At 39.6% G+C, this 10423-nt stretch overlaps 1 pseudogene; it reads left to right on the top strand.

The window, feature by feature from the left end:
- Positions 1-614: 614 nt before the first annotated feature.
- Positions 615-8524, top strand: LOC101045594 (5'-nucleotidase domain-containing protein 1 pseudogene; annotated as a pseudogene).
- Positions 8525-10423: the final 1899 nt, after the last annotated feature.

The raw sequence follows: 10423 nt of genomic DNA, 5'->3' as shown, positions 1-10423 counted from the left end.
CCTGGTCAACATGGTGAAACCCCGTCTCTACTAAAAATACAAACAACTAGCTGGGCGTGGTGGCGCGTGTCTGTAATCCCAGCTACTCAGGAGGCTGAGGCAGGAGAATTGCCTGAACCCAGGAGGCGGAGGTTGCGGTCAGCTGAGATCACGCCATTGCACTCCAGCCTGGGTAACAAGAGTGAAACTCCGTCTCAAAAAAAAAAAAGAAAGAAAGAAAAGAAAAGAAATACCCAAGGCTGGGCATGATGGCTCATGACTGTAATCTCAGCACTTTGGGAGGCTGAGGTGGGGGAATCACCTGAGGTCAGGAGTTCAAGACCAGGCTGGCCAACATGGCAAAACCCTGTCTCTACTAAAAAAAACAAAAATTAGCTGGGCATGGTGGCGGGTGCCTGTAATCCCAGCTACTTGGGAGGCTGATGCAGGAGAATCACTTGAACACGGGAGGTGGAGGTTGCAGTGAGCTGAGATCGCACCACTGCACTCCAGCCTGGGTGACAGAGCAAGACTCCGTAAAAAAGAAAGGAATAAAGGAAGGAAGGAAGGAAGACCAAGACTGTTTTAAACAAGAGGTTTGATTGGCTCACAGTTCTACAGGTTATACAAGAAACATGGTGCTGGCATCTACTTCGCTTCTGGAGAGCATCGGAGAGCTCACAACCGTGGTGGAAGGCAAAGGCGGACAGGAACATCACATGGTGAAAACAGGAGAAAGTGAGCGAAGTGAGGGATGTCGCACTCTTAAACAACCAGATCTTTCGAGAATTCACTCACTATCAGGAAGACAGCACCAAGGGGTTGGTGCTAAACTGTTCATGAGAAAAATCCTCCCACATGATCCAATCATCTGCCTCCAGGCCCCACCTCCAACGTTGGGAATTACATTTCAACATGAGATTTGGGTGGGAACAAATATCCAAACCATATCAAATACCAGCCCTTATCCTCACCCCAATTCTAAACTCCGCTGTTCACCCACAATGATACCACCCATGGAAAAAGGACAAGGGGACGTGGAAGGGAATACATGAAAGAGCCATTCTGTGGTGGATTGACACAATAGGAGAATCTTGAATAGCTTCCTGCCTCAACTTTCCAGCACCTAGCTCCAACCTTTCAGTAAGACCATTTAGGTTGTACCCATTTCCTGTTGCAGAGAGAAATTAATCTTTGGGAATCTGTAATTTCACTAATGTTTTATCTTAGATGTTTCTTTAAACTGTCTACACAGGCAAAACACAAATTAGATGTGAGAGCTACACTGATTATCCTTGTAATTCAAGCAAAACACCCAGTTCTTGGGTAAAATAATTTTTTTGTGTTCCTTTTTTTCTAATTCTCTATACTACCTAAATATAAGAGATTGTAATGATACCACAGTCCTTAGGATTCCTATTAGAGGCATTATGATTTGGGCCTTCAGTTCTTTCAGTAATTAGAACCCTGCTGATAAAATAAACTTTTACCAAATCCCACTTGATGTTAAGCAAAACATTTACAAACAGAACAGATAATTGTTCTACTCTGCATTTTACTTCACTTTAGAGTTACAGTTCTGAGAATTCTATTAAAAGAAAGTGAACCTTAACAAATAATGTCTCAAAATAGTGTCTTTTTTTTTTTTTTTTTGAGACAGAGTTTTGCTCTGTCACCCAGGCTGGAGTACAGTGGCACGATACTAGCTCACTGCAGCCTCGACCTCCTGGGTTCAAGAGATTCTCCTGCACTAGAATTCTGAGGAGCTGGGCCCACAGGCACAAGCCACCATGCTCGGTACATTTTTTATTTTTTGTAGAGATGGGATCTCACTATGTTGTCCAGACTGGTCTTGAACCCCTGAGCTCAAGTGATCCTGCTGCTTCAGCTTCCCAAAATGTTTGGATTACAAACATGAGCCACTGTACCTGGCCAAAATTCTATTAAAATGAAGTTTTAATATTAAGGAAGAAAGCAGCTTTCTCCCAGACATATGTCTTTGTGTGTCTGAGATGGGAGTGACACTTTCTAGTTCACAATGAACCAGTCATGACAACTCCTTATGATTTATTTCAAGCCAGGCCTTCTTCCTTTGATTCTGAAAGGTTAAAAATTTGTATCGTACAGACTACAAAATAGTAAGAAAACGAGACCTTCACCTTACAGTTAATTCTTTTAGCTTCCTTTTTTTTGATTATAAAAGCTATATATATTCTTTGTGGAAAATCTAGAAAATAGAATGTGCTCTTGGATCCACTAATTTCATTTCTAGGAATCTCTTATTGCACATAAGCTCAATGATTTATATCTTTAGTGTGGCATTGTTTGGAACAACAGAAATGTCCACTAAAAGGGACATAGTTTAATTACAGCGTCTACACTGTGGAATTTATGCAGCAGCTTTAAAAAATGATGTTAGTCTGCCGGGCGCGGTGGCTCAAGCCTGTAATCCCAGCACTTTGGGAGGCCGAGGCGGGTGGATCACAAGGTCGAGAGATCGAGACCAACCTGGTCAACATGGTGAAACCCCCGTCTCTACTAAAAATACAAAAAATTAGCTGGGCATGGCGGCTCGTGCCTGTAATCCCAGCTACTCAGGAGGCTGAGGCAGGAGAATTCCCTGACCCCAGGAGGCGGAGGTTGCGGTGAGCCGAGATCGTGCCATTGCACTCCAGCCTGGGTAACAAGAGCGAAACTCCGTCTCAAAAGATTAAAAAAAAAAAAAAAAAAAAAAAAAAAAAAAAAAAAAAAAAGATGTTAGTCTATATGAACTGATATGGAATGGTTTCCAACACGTATTTTTAAAAGATTAATTGTATCTTTATCACAACCAGACATTGCTTTTCCTGCTGAAGAGGTTGCGTCTTGGTTGCTTTACTTAAACACATTGTCTTAACCCAGAACTAAGGAGACAGTTTTGACTGGGAAAGTTTACAGACTAAACACAGTCCCTCCTTGTGACTAGTAAATACTTTCTCTTTATCCATATAAGCTTCCACTTTCTGCCTTCTTTTTGCTTGGGTGGGGCAGTGGGATGTTCTATTAAAATTTTTACCCTAGTAACCCAGGTGTAAGATTAAAAATAAGCAATAGTACAGGTTTTTAATGAAATGCAGTATCTGCCTGCCTCACTCCTCTCCATTTTCAGACATACTTCCTAGAAGTAACTACTTTTAACCATTGCTCTTTTTAATTCTTCTGCTGGTAATCCACTGAATGCCAAATAATCTGCATATCATTTGAAAACTCGAATTGTGCCAAAAATGCTTATAATGCCAAACATCCGTCTCCTGACACATTCCATCTATTTCTGCTCCTCCAAAGGTGACCATTTTATTGTCCTTTCTCTCGTTTTTGTTTAGTAAGGTAATACATTCACATGGTTCAAAAATCAGAATGACAGAAAAAGATGTACATTGACAAGTCGCATTCCCTGTCCCCTTCCAGCCCATTTTACCTGCTTTTTTGCATGTTCTTCCAGTGTTTATGCAAATATATATCCTCCCTCCTTTGTTATACAAAAGTAGAACTCTCTAAACACTGTACTACACATTGCTTTTTTTTTGAGACGGAGTTTCGCTCTTGTTACCCAGGTTGGAGTGCAATGGCGCGATCTCAGCTCACCGCAACCTCCGCCTCCTGGGTTCAGGCAATTCTCCTGCCTCAGCCTCCTGAGTAGCTGGGATTACAGGCACGCGCCACCATGCCCAGCTAATTTTTTGTATTTTTAGTAGAGACGGGGTTTCACCATGTTGACCAGGTTGGTCTCGATCTCTCGACCTCGTGATCCACCCGCCTCGGCCTCCCAAAGTGCTGGGATTACAGGCTTGAGCCACCGCGCCCGGCCTACACATTGCTTTTTAACCATTAACAATATATATTTTATATCAGTACATAGAGAGCTTCCTAATTTTTTAATAGCTGCATAATAATCCACATAACATTCCACTGGGTAGATACATCATAATTAATTTAACCAGGCCCTGACTGATGGACACTTAGACTGCTTTTAGTCTTTTCATTGACGGAGAATGTTTTGGAAATAAAATCATTGATCTGGCAATTTTTAAGATACGACTTTGGCCATTTAGTTTAAAAATGCTTACAGAAAGAGAAAAAAGGAGCAAGTAACTTCCAGGCAGAAGTAATTAATTGATTCTCTTTCACACCTGAGCACAATCTAAGTTTATTCCATAAGCCTTTTCAGGAGTAGTTTGAGCATCCATAAGAAAGGCAAGCCCTTGCACTCACACGTAAACAAAATTTAAAAGACTGACAAGATAGGGAGGGCACGATGGCTTATGCCTGTAATCCCAGCACTTTTGGAGGCCAAGATGGGCAGTTCACAAGGTCAGGAGTTCAGGACCAGCTTGACCAACAAGGTGAAACCCATCTCTACTAAAAATATGAAAATTAGCTGGGCGTGGTGGCACATGCCTGTAATCCCAGCTCCTCAGGAGGCTAAGGCAGAAGAATCGCTTGAACCTGGGAGGCGGAGGTTGCAGTGAGCCGAGATCAGGCCATTGCACTCCAGCCTGGGTGAGAGAGTGAGACTTCATCTCAAAAAAAAACCAAAAAACCCCTGAAAATATATATTTGAAAAGCATTTTGAAAGCAGGAGGAGTAATAGAAACCAATGGAAAGCAGGTAAAATATAGGATTAACAAAAGACTTTAAAATATATTTCAAAAACAAGAGGAGCCTTAGAATTTGTTCAGAAGAATCATGGACAAGGAGTATGATAGTGAATATCTGTAAAGGTTTATAGATTTTGTTTGAGATCAGGATTCTTTTGTTTTTTTTGTTTTTTTGTTTTTTTTTTTTTTTTTGTGTGTGTGTGTTTGTTTTTTTGTTTTTTTTTTTGTTTGTTTGTTTTTTTAATTAAACATGTAATTACACAGCCTGTTTTTCGGTTTTTTTTTTTTTTTTTTTTTTTTTTGAGACAGAGTCGCTGTGGCCCTGGCTTAAGGGCAGTGGTGCAATCTCGGCTCACTGCAACCTCTGTCTCCCAAATTCTAAAGATTCCCCTGCCCCAACCTCCCAGGTAGCTGGGATTACAAGTGTAAGCCACTACTCCCAGCTACTTTTTTTGGTATTTTCAGTAGAAACAGGGTTTTATCATGTTGACGAAGCTGGTCTCAAACTCCTGACCTCAAGTGATCTGCCTGCCTCAGCCTCCCAAAGTTCTAGGATTACAGGCATGAGCCACGGTGCCCGGACAGTGGCCAGCTGTTTCTTTTTCAAAAGATAACCACTTTCAAAGGATTTGAAGCCTTTTTGGATACATTTATCTTGTTTCTAAAAAATAATATGGGGATATTGTTATTTCTTGATTTGTCCATTGGCGATGTTATATATGCACTTTTTATTACAGTAGTTGAGGACATAATTCTCTTATATGATTCCTGCCTGGATTTTCACATCCCCCTGTGTTCCTATCCCATTTTTTGGCCAAACCAATATTCAGTATTTATATTATTCTAACCATGTAAATATGGTTCACTGCTCCATTCTGGATTTGTTTCTCACCAAGTGCTCATAGTTATGATCTTGAGGCTTCTTTCCCCTGTTGTTATGGAAACCCCCTTGTCTCTATTCTGGGTTAAATTATCCTGGTTTCCATGTCTTCCTCTCTTGTTTACTCCTTAATTGTAAAAGAAGCAAATCTTCCTATTAGAGAAGGAGTGCAAAGGAAAATGTTTTTTTTTGAAGTTTGCAGATGTAAATAATTTTTTTTTTTTTTTTTTTTTTTTGAGATGGAGTTTTGCTCTTGTTGCCCAGGCTGGAGTGCAATGGTGCAATCTCGGCTCACTGCAACCTCCGCCTCCCGGATTCAAGAGATTCTCCTGCCTCAGCATCCTGAGTAGCTGAGATTATAGGTGCCTGCCACCACATCTGGCTTATTTTTATATTTTTAGTAGAGACACAGTTTCTCTATGTTGGTCAGGCTGCTCTTGAACTCCCAACCTCAGGTTTGGCCTCCCAAAGTGTTGGGATTACAGGTGTGAGCCACCATGCCGGCCAAAAAAATGTGTTCTTTATATTTGCTTGTGGTCATTTTGCTGAGTTTGGGATTCTCCTTACGAAATAATTTTCTTCCTTTTTTTTTTTTTTTTTTTTTTTTTGAGATAGGGTCTTGCTCTATTGCCCAGACTGGAGCACAGTGACATCATAGTTTGCTGCAGCCTTGAACTCTTGGGCTCAACCAGTCCTCCTGCCTCAGCCTCCTGAGTATCTGGGACTACAGTTTGCATGCTACCACACCTAGCTAATTTTTAAATTTTAATTTTTTTGTAGCGATAGGGTCTCTCCATGTTGCCCAGGCTGGTTTCAAACTCCTGGCCTCATGTGATCCTCCTGCCTTGGCTCTCAAAGTGTTGGAATTACAGTCGTGATGCTCCAACCCACCGTTGTTTTAAATAAAATTTTAACCATTTTAATGCCTGCAGTGGCTGTAATTTGCATGTTCCTGATAACTAATGATGTTGAACACTTTTTCCCTTGCTTATTGACCGTTAATATTCCTTTTCTCTATGAAATATCTGTCAGAGTCTTTTGCCCATTTCTAATTGTGTCACTTGTCTTTTTATCATTGAGTTGTAGGAATTTGTTATGAACCCTGGACATAAGTCCTTTGTTAGATATATAGTGGGCAAATATTTTCTCCCTGTCTGTGGTTTGCCTGTTCCATGGATCTCCTAATAGTATCTTCTCACACACACATATTTCACTTTATTTTATTTTATTTTATGTTTTTGAGACAGTCTCACTCTGTTACCAGGCTGGAGTGCAGTGGCCTGATCTTGTCTCAGTGCAATCTCTGCCTCCCAGGTTCAAGTGATTGTCATGCCTAAGCCTTCTGAGTAGCTGGGACTACAGGCACGCACCACCACACCCACCTAATTTTTGTATTTTTAGTAGAGACAGGGTTTCACCAAGTTGCCCAGGATGGTCTCGATCTCTTCACCTCATGATCCACCTGCCTTGGCCTCCAAAGTGCTGGGATTACAGGCGTGAACCACTGCACCCAGCCTATTTTTTATTTATTAATAGTAGCTTCTTATTATTACACAATTAATACATATTCATTTTTAAAAGTGAGCAAAGCTTGCACCCTCCCCAGCCGAAGTGCTCCCTGGTGTTTCCCCGTGGATGGATTCGACCTGGACCACATTCTGTGTTGCTACAACCTGCCGGAGAGTACCCTGCTTATTTATAATAGCTTTGCCCCGTTCCTAGTTAAGGAAAAAGGGTATGATAAGAAATTGCTCAATGTGACCCCAGAGTATTGGGATTTCTGTTGCAAGAGTTCGGCATTGGATCTAGAAGACAGGAACTTCCTTAAACTTGTTGATAATGGCATTGTTCTCAAGGCAAGCCGTGACACCAAGATGATGACTCCAGAGGTGCTGGCAGAGGCATATGGCAAGAAAGAGTGGAAGCACTTCTTGTTGGACACTGGATGGCTTGCCACTCAGGAAAATATTATTTTTACAACAACTACTTTGACCTGCCAGGAGCTCTTCCATGTGCCAGGGTGGTGGACTATTTAACAACAATGGTCAAAAAGCATTTGGTTTTTGGAAGGATATAGTTGCTGCTATACAACACAATTATAGAATGTCAGCTTTTAAGGAAAACTGTGGAATATATTTTCCAGAAATAAAAAGAGATCCAGGCAGATAGTTACACAGTTGTCCTGAATTTGTGAAAAAAATCTTTGACAGCTAAAGAATGCTGGAAAATTTCTTCTGTTAATTACCAGTTCTCACAGTGATTACTGTAGACTATTCTGCAAGTATCTTTGGGAATGATTTCGCAGACCTTTTTGACATTGTGATTACAAACGCATTGAAACCTGGTTTCTTCTCCCACTTACCAAGTCAGAGACCTTTCTGGACGCTCAAGAATCATGAGCAGGAGGCACTGCCATCTCTGGATAAACATGGCTGGTGTTCCCAAGGGAATACTCTCCACCTCTACGAACTTCTGAAGAAAATGACTGGCAAACCTGAACCCAAGATTGTTTATTTTGGTGACAGCATGCATTCAGATATTTTCCCGGCTTATCACTATAGTAATTGGGAGACAGTCCTTATCCTGGAAGAACGCAGAGGGGATGAAGGCGTGAGGCGTCAGAGGCCTGAGAATTCAGAGCCTCTAGAGAAGAAAATATGAGGGACCAAAGACAAAGCCTCTAGATACTTTATCTTAAAAATGAGGCTTCTTTATTGATTCGGATTTGGGACTGGAAAATAGAGAAGGGTCCTTGATTTATACATGGTCATGTAAGAGAATCAGTACTTACAGCACTACTGCAATTTCAAATATTGAAGCAATAGCAGAATTACTTCTGGACTGCAAATTTACAAGATTCTCTTCAAGCAATTTAAAAACAGCTGGCTACTATCCATACCCTCCTTTGTTCTTATCAAATGATGAGACACTGATACCAAATAAGTTGTCTTTGCTGAAAAATGAAGTGAAGACCCATATATGTAGTTTAAAAAAAGCGAATTTTCAGAAATCCTGTAAAAGGCTTTAAGGAACAAGTTTTTAACGAAAATTGACGAAGAAGTTGAACAAAAGTGAGAAAATACGCATAAGCAAGAAAACTAAACTAAAAAACAGGCATGATAGAACCTAGAAATATTGTTAACCAAGATACTGATACCTTTCAGATACTTTGCTATATATATTTATAAATTTTTATTTGCTACAAAGAACATTCGTGGAAAAACTTGTGAAATTTTAACAAAGTCTATAGATTAAATAATAGTATTACATTAATGTTAATAATAACCCTGAAAATTCAACTACAGTTATATAAGAGAATGTTGTTTAGGAGTAAAGAGACATGGATAAAACTTACATTCAAAATATTAAAAATGATATGATTTCTATCAAGAGAATGAAGAAGCAAATGCAGTAAAAATGTTAACATTTGGAGAATCTGGATGAAGAGTATACAGGAACTCATTGCACAACTATATTGCAATTTTTGTCTAAGTCAGCTATTATTTCAACATAAAAGTTCAAAAAAATTAATGACTTTTGATGAAAGAATATTTAATTTTGAGGGAGGCTAAATTATCTTTTTTGATGGTTATTGCTTTCTGTATCCTATCTGAGGAATCTTGTCTACCCTCACATTCTGAAGGTACTGTCTTGTGCTTTCTTCTGAAAGCTTTATAAGTTTAATTCCTATGTTTAGGACTCTGATCCATCTCAAATTAAATTTTGTATATGGTGAGAGTGGGAGTTGAGATTAAATTTTTCTTCATAGGTTATTTTTCCAGTTATTTCACCACGCTTATTGAAAAGGCCTATTTTTCCCTATTGTTTAGCTTTGCTGATTTTATTGAAAATCCGCTGACTGTATAAGTACGGGTGAATTTATGGACTCCTATTACAGTTCATTTATTTAGTGGATTATCATTAGACCAATGCCACCTTATTTTGATTACTTTAAGATTTGCAAACTTGAAGGTGAAGAGTGTAAGCTCTGCAAGTTTTTTCTTCTTCAAGACTGGACTAATCTAAGTCACTTACATTTTCATGTACATTTTATAGCTGGCTTGAGAATTTCTATTAAAAAGCCTGCTAGGAATTTAGGATTACATAAAGTCTAAAGGTCAACTTGGGGAAGAATTTACTTCCCCAAGTAATGTGATGCTCCCCTCCCTATATCCACGTGTTCTAATTGTTCAACACCTGTCTATGAGTGATAACATACGGTGTTTGGTTTTCTGTTTTTATGTCAGTTTGCTGAGAATGATGGTTTCCAGATTCATCCGTATCCCTATGAAGGACATGAACTCATCATTTTTTATGACTGTGTAGTATTCCATGGTGTATATGTGCCACATTTTCTTTATCCAGTCTGTTGATGATGGACATTTGGGTTGGTTCCAGGTCTTTGCTATTGTAAACAGTGCTGCAATGAACATAGGTGTGCATGTGTCTTTACAGTAGAACGATTTATAATTCTCTGGGTATATACCCAGTAATGGAATTGCTGGGTCAAATGGTATTTCTATTTCTAGGTCCCTGAGGAATCGCCACAGTGTCTTCTACAGTGGTTGAACTAATTGACACTCCCACCAACGGTGTAAAAGTGTTCCTATTTCTCCACATCCTCTCCAGCATCTGTCGTCTCCAGATTTTTTAATGATCGCCATTCTAACTGGTGTGAAATGGTATCTCAAAGTGGTTTTGATTTGCATTTCTCTAATGATCAGTGATGAGCATTTTTTCATGTTTGTTGGCCTCATCGATGACTTCTTTTGTAAAGTGTTCATACCCTTCACCCACTTTTGAATGGGTTTGTTTGTTTTTTTCTTGTAAATTTGTTTTAGTACTTTGTAGATTCTGGATATTAGCCCTTTGTCAGATGGGTAGATTGTAAAATTTTTTTCCCATTCTGTTGGTTGCCAGTTCACTC

The sequence above is a fragment of the Saimiri boliviensis genome, chromosome X (assembly GCF_048565385.1).
Source record: "Saimiri boliviensis isolate mSaiBol1 chromosome X, mSaiBol1.pri, whole genome shotgun sequence".
In the NCBI taxonomy this organism is placed as follows: Eukaryota; Metazoa; Chordata; class Mammalia; order Primates; family Cebidae; genus Saimiri; species Saimiri boliviensis.
This window is presented reverse-complemented; position numbering and strand designations above follow the sequence as displayed.